Here is a 7,563-nt window from a genome sequence, read left to right as displayed (position 1 = left end):
ATTTTCCCCATCAATATGTAGATGATTCCCCAGGAGATGGGGAATAAAAGTCCATTCCTGTTTCAGTAGACAGCAACAAACAAACAAAATTGAGTGCACCTCATATTCATCCAGCTTGAACGCGATTTGTCCAATGTTCCACCAGTTTTGGTGTCATCTGCAAACTTACTAACCTTACCTTCGATATTATCACGCAAATCATGTACATAAATGACAAACAATGAACACCCAGAACCTTCAGTCCGAAACATAACCGCCCTCCATTACTCTCCAATTGAAATTGCTGGAGAGATACCCCACAGATCTGTCAGTATCAGGGCGGAGAAAAAACGGAATTAACTTTTTTTGAGTCCAAAATGACTTGTTCAGAAAATGTTCATATAAGACTGGATATGTAAACTCTGTGTCTCTGCCCAGATCCTGCGTCATCTGTTGCATTTCTCATCATTTTTCATTTGTATTTCAGATTTCCATTATCTCTAGTATTTTTTCTTTTTTTATTGGTCTAGATGCTGAACCCGGTTATATTTGGACAATATGTTCCATTGCTGTTCAGTTACTTGTGCCAGTGACGCATGCATTACACTAGATTCTGATTCTTCTTTAAGTTCCACAAATAAATGCGTGGATCTCATGAAATTGATTTTGATTTAAAAGGCCTTTTAGAGACAGCTACACTCGAAGAAGAAAGAGGTATAGTTCATTAATTATGACATTTTGCGTTTTATGATTCACATTGTCCCCTCAGTCGCTGACTATTTTCAATATGTTTCTCTGAATAATTGGACATTGGCAAGGGCACTGTTGGAGTATTGCATGCATTTCCCTGCTCCTTCCTATCATAAAGATGTTGTGAAACTTGAAAAGGTTCAGAAAAGATTCCCAAGGACAATGCCAGGGTTGGAGGATCTGAGCTGCAGAGAGAGGCTGAACAGGCTGGGGCAGTTTTCCCTGAAGCGTCATAGGCTGAGGGGTGAGCATATAGAGGTTTACAAAGTTATGAGGGGCATTGATAGGAATATATAATCAAAGTGTTTTCCCTGGGGTCGGGGAGTCCAGAACTAGAGGGCATCGGTTTAGGGTGAGGTGGAAAGATATAAAAGAGACCTAAGGGGCAACTGTTTCGGGTGGTTCATGTATGGAATGAGCTGCCAGAGGATGTAGTGGAGGCTGGTACAATTGCTACATTTAAGAGGCATTTGGATGTGTATATGAATAGGCAGGGTTTGGAGGGATATGGGCTGGGTGTTGGCAGGTGAAACTAGATGGGTTGGGATATCTGGTCGGCATGGACGGGTTGGACCGAAGGTTCTGTTTGCATACTGTACATCTCTATGACTCTATGGTTGTCATGCAGCCCATCATCTCTGTACCAGCTCGGTATGAACTGTATCCTCACCCTAACTCTGCTGCAACTCACTGTAACTCATTACACTTTGCTATCTATGTCTGACTTTATTTTTGAATATCCCGTCCAGATATAAACAATATTAACAACCTGTATAACCTGTGATTAAACGGTATCTATATAAAATATAATTCTGTACATCACATTTAAAGATGACCTGTTCTGTTCACATTGTCGTTCAGCATTCCATGTACCAAAGGCCATCTGTTCTCTTGCTCTGCATTTCATTTCATTCCATTTGTCAGAAATAGTGATGGTTGAAGACTCGTGACTGGGAGTTACTGTACTCCCTTCAGGGCTCTTCATCCTCTGGCCCCATCCTTTCTGTCTCATGGCCAATATAATATTCATTCCTTTCCATACACATTAATTCATGACATTTAATGAACAAGGTTTTGGTACCTTGTTATGGAGCAGGCCCGACGCTTCGAAACATTTTTAAGCAAATACCCCAGACCGCAATATTGTTATTTGTTGAAGGTAAGTGTATGGTGGATATTCCCAGACTGAATTAGCTAGTCCGACTGCCGACGTTTAAACAAACAGAATTTAATTACAAAAGTAAGGAATGAAACACAACGAACTGAAAATCCAGTACCTGAATAATTCATCCTATCCGAAATTGACAGGCTAACACAACTTAATGATGTCGTTCCAAATTACTTGCAATAATCACAGTAAACAAACCCCTGAGCACAAAAAGTAAAAATTACACAGAAAAAGCTTTCAAAGGTTATTAAGTCAGAGGGCAGAAGGAAGAGGAAAGCGTCTAGTTTCAACCATGATCCTGACTCACTAAGCCTCGAACTGTACTGACCTGTGCAGCTGGAGAGCTGGCCACATCCCCTTGATTACACCAGTTTTTGTTTTCTTGGAGACTTGAAAGCCTTCTGCCCGAGACATTATTTGTTAGGTAAAAACCAAAGCACCCTAATGAAGCATTCAAAATTGAGACCTGTTGGAACCTTGGGATGGTTAGAAAATCTATGAAAACAGTTCAAGACCAACATAACCTTGTAAAGAGACTACCTTTGTGACAACGCCACTGATATAAAACTGAATCATCAATATCCAAATATGTCTTCAGGTTTCAATCCCACCTCCAAAGTAAAATGTGGTAAGTACACTAAAATACGGATGTACATACATTTACTACAAACATGCAAACATGCACAACTACATCCGGATTCAGTGTGTGGTATTCCCATCACTGAGTGCCTCAATCTGTCATTCAAGTATTGACAATGCATCAACAATCATGTTTTCAAGACCTGCCACATGCACAATTTTCTAATTGATTGGCTGCACCAACAGGCTCCAGCAAAACAGTCTCGCATTTTTGTACTTAAATTTCTCCAAAAACGTCAATGGTTTATGATCAATGTACATGGTTGTCTCAGATGCTTTGCTGCAAATATAAATACTGAAATGTTGTAGTGCCAACACAAAGCTCACAGCCACTTTCTCAACTGTTGAGTATTTCTACCATTGAGCATTCAACTTCTTGGAGAAATACTTCATAGGTCTTTCTGTCTTCTCGTCGTTTCCTGCAGGAGCCCAGCACGGACACCCACATCATTCACATTTCAAGCCACCTTGAATGGCTTTGCATAATCAGGTGTGGCTGATAGTGGGGCAGTGGTTAATACATATTTCATGCCGTCAAATGCCGTTTGACAGTCCTCTGTCCACTGAAACCTCTCGTCTTTCTTCAACAATTCAGTGAGTGGAGCAGTCACATTGCGAAAATGAGGCACAAACCTTCGATAAAACCTACACAATTCCAGGAACCATGGTACTGCTCCTTTTGTCAACGGTATGGGAAATACCCCAATTGCCTTCACTTTTACATCCCATGACACCGTTTATCTGTGTCCAATAGCATGGCCTAGGAAGGTGATTTGTGCTTTGGTAAATTCAATTTTTGCCAGGTTTACCACCAAGCCTGCCTTCCGAAGCCAATCAAACAAATCCGATAAATGCTGTAAATGTTCCTTCCGTGACTGACTAAAATTCACCAGGTCATCAATGCACACCACACATTGGATAATCTGGTAACTTATTGTTTAGCCCCTGAAATGTGGCCGGCACGTTTTTCATACCAAATGTAAGTTGCTTGTCCCACCTTTTCAACACAGTCTTCCATCACGGAACTGGGCATAGATCAATCTTTTTAACTGCATTGACTTTACGAAAGTCCCCGCATAACTGTTGGGTAGCATTTGGCTTTGGCACCATGACTATGAGTGAGTTCCAGTCACTGTAACACACTTTGATTATGTCATCTTAGTGCATGCATTCAATCTCCTTCTGAATCTGTGCCAACATTAGAGGATTATGCCCGTAAGGATGTTGCTTAATCATAACAGCATCTCCTATAGCTACATTATGCACAATTGGGTTAGTACTTCCAAGTTCATTTCTGCTTATCTCCCTATGTAATAGTAATAACTCTTTCTAGTAATTGTAATTTTTCTCAGAAAAGTAACTCAATAATTTATTCCAATTTTAGACAACTATCTCATTGTCCACTTTATTTAAGGAATGCCATAATCATTAACACCTGCTCCCCTTGCTTTCCTTCCCTGTCAAAATACCTTTTGAGCATATTCACATGACATATGCTGCGACATGTCTTTCTGTCTGGAGTCCTTATCAAGTAGTTACCCCCACTCAATATCCGTTTTTATTTTACAAGGTCCACTAAACCTTGCTTTTCAAGGTTCAGCTATCACTCTAAGTAACAGTAATAACTTATCCCCGATAGCAAAATTGCAAATTATAAATTTCCTGTCCGCTTCCTGTTTTAATGCATTCTGCAATAGTTTTAAATGCTGTCCAGCCAATTCCCCCAGCGCTATTAATCGTTCCCAAAAATTTGAGACATAATCCAAAAGTGTGACCTTTGAATTCTGATTTACTACTTTCTCCTTAATCAATTTTAATGGCTCAAACACTAATTCAAATGGATTGAATTTGCTCTGTTAATTTGGTGCATCCCTGATCACAAAAAAACGCAAATGGAACTTCCTCAACCGAATCATCTGGATAATCCTGATCATGAGCCCTCAACATGGTCTATAATGTTTAATGTTACCTTTACCGCGCTCCCTGCAATTTTGGATGGTACGCAGTAGATTTGAATTGCTTTATCCCTAAGACATTATCGGGAATAATTTATATATGGACTTTGAACCCTTAATCTCACTGTAGCTCTATTGGTGGGTCCTTATCTATTTTAAAAAGGAGTAATTCCTCGGCAATTCTTTAAGCTGTGATATTCCAGAGCTGTGACCTCTGGAAATCTAGTCGATGCATCCATTATTGTTTACACTTTTTTTTGTGTTCGGGGCCCGATCCATCAATTAAGACTCTTGTAAAAGGTGCCTCAAATGCCAGAATAGTTAAGAAAGGTGCAGGTTTTATTATCGCCTGTGTTCTTCCAATTACCTGAGTTGTATGACACGTCTGGTAAAATGCAACTACATCCTGTTGCAGTCCAGGCCTGTAAAATGTCTCTGTATTTCAGCCCCTGTGTTTTCGTCACTCCTAAATGTCTTCTAGTTGGTAGCTCATGCACGATTCACATTACCTCCTTTCTATACACCATTGGCAAAATGATTTGATGAATCTCTTCCCATTTCTTATCTCTTTGACTATGTCGTTGTCTCCATTTCCTTGTCTGGACATCATTTTAGGTAATGACACTCAGGGATACATTCAAAATTACTAACGTATATGTTTTGATGCAACTGGTTTAATCTTTTATCTTTCTGCTGTGATTAGTTTAGCTGAACACAAAATACATGCATGATCCCCTGCTTGCTATTGCTTTGTCTCAACTGTCTGATGGAACAAATTCTCCGTTAATGCCACTTAAGCTTCCTTATCTTTACATTTTTGATATTGCCTGTTTCAACTGGTGACACTGGGAACTTGTTACCCCACAATCAGGAATTTTCCACGATAAGACTCCTGCATTGCTTCAGTTGCCTGCGTCTCCACTGGCTCTTCAACCAGAGTAGGCAGGACTCCTACCGGTGAATCAGCTATATTTTCTGCAAGGATAACTTGCATTCCTGGAACTGAGAGTTTGTCCAATACCCCTCCCACAATTTCTCCATACTTTCCTGAATATGTTATCCTCACTTTACAAAATGTTGCACTTTTTGTCTCAAGATGAATTCCCTTTAGCAGTACATTTTCTGGAAATAGTTCTTCAGGAGTACATATCTCCTCATCTTTCAGAGCATACACTGAGAGGATACGGTGTCCCTTAATATTGCATCCTCTTTACCTGCTGTATGTGAATAAACTTTCACTTTGCAGGTATATTTTCTGAGTAGATCTGTCACTTCCTCCTTAACAAACCTCTGATCAGTTTGTACACTCTGATGCAGGTTTCTAGCTTCCACTGTGGTTTCTGTTACCACTCCTACAAAACTCACAGACTTATCCCGTTTTCCTGCGTCTGTGATATTTTTCCCTGAACCCACCAACACAGTGATTTCATGTGTACTAATTTGTTGCAATGAAAACACGACAGCTTGTTAACTTCTTTGTCTCCTTCAAGTATTTCCTTTTTACTCTGTGGAAAGTTTTCATTTCGATCTTCACCGAAATCTACCTTTCCCTTTATGCGTGAGGATTTCTGTTTGCCCCAGTTTCTATCCATCATGAACTGTAATTGATTCTGGAAGCCAAAACAAGTTTTATAATCATTAATCACTCGTCATGATCATTAGCCATTTCAGCGGCCAGTCTTCCAAATGAACTCCTCCAATTTAGTTGTTTCTCGAAGAGCATCGCAAGTTTGCTCTCTTTTTAAATCTCTTATCCATCTATCAAAATTACTTTGTTTGATTCTTTCAAACTCAATATGAATTTGAACAGGATCTATCCTTAGATTCCTGAAAAATTGTCTGTAGTCTTCTGGCACAAGCTCATATGCACATGTCCCCTCCTCATTCACCCCAGATCCCTCCTCTGATAGTGTTGTGAATACCTCACTAGCTGTACCTACAAGTTTTGTTTGGGTCAACAAAACCCACATGGTCACTGGCAACTGAAAATGTTTAGCCACTTTCTCTAAGTGTCCATCTCTGAAGCTCAAATGGTCTCCCTTTTCCTTTCTCTCCTGCTAAAGCTGTTTGATATTTTTTCTTTTTCCGCTGCTAAAATTATTCGTTCTCTTTCTTCCTCTTCTAATGTTAGTCGTAACTCAAATTGCTTCATTTCTGCTTCTAACTCAAGCTGCTTCAATTGCAATTGAAGCTTAGTCATCTCTACAGATCCTGATGGATTTTCCAGAAAATTGGAATGCTGAGCTACTGCTGCAATCATCTAATCTTTCCTCACATTAGGAGGTAGCTTCAATTCCCTTCGTCTACTCATTCTCGCTGCTTGGACTTATGTGTATTTTGTAAAACCCTCAAGCTCACTTTTTCCACATCCAAAACAAGCTTGGTTCCTGTAAGAACCATCGCTATCTGAAGCTCCGTTTACTCGCCAATTGACACACGAAATAAAAGACACTAACACCTGCCACTCGCTATCTAAATACTGGAAAAGCCCCCAGTCTGTTATGGGCTAAACCCGATCCCTCAAAACAGGTAGCCCAGACCATAACTTTGCTGCTTGTTGAAGGTTAGTGTGTAGCTGATATTCCCAGAGTGAATTTGCTGGTGAGACTGCCGAGTTTTAAACACATAACATGTATTTACCAATTCACCAAATGAAACATAAGGAACCGAAAATAGAATTCCAGAATAACGTATCGTATCTGAAACCAGCAGGCTATCCTGGCTTAAGGATGCTGTTGCAGAATACTTGCAACAATCCCAATAAACAAACCCCTTAGCACCAAGTGTAAAACTGACACAACTGTTGACAGGTTACAAGGTCAGAAGCGCAGGAGGCAGAGAGCGTCCAGTGACCCTGACTCGACTAACCCAGAACTGATTCAACCTGTCCAGCTAGAGAGCTGGCCACGTCCTCTTGATTATACAGGTTTCTTTTTAAAAACATGAAAGGCTTCTGGATGAGGCATTATCTGTTAGGTATAAACAAAAGGGTGTATTAACCTTTCAAAATTCTGAAATATTAGTATATTGGGTCGCTTAGAGCCTCTTTAAAGAAATCAAGGACAATCAAGG

Source organism: Hemiscyllium ocellatum, unplaced genomic scaffold, assembly GCF_020745735.1.
Source record: "Hemiscyllium ocellatum isolate sHemOce1 unplaced genomic scaffold, sHemOce1.pat.X.cur. scaffold_118_pat_ctg1, whole genome shotgun sequence".
NCBI lineage: Eukaryota > Metazoa > Chordata > Chondrichthyes > Orectolobiformes > Hemiscylliidae > Hemiscyllium > Hemiscyllium ocellatum.
Note: the sequence above shows the minus strand (reverse complement) of the source record.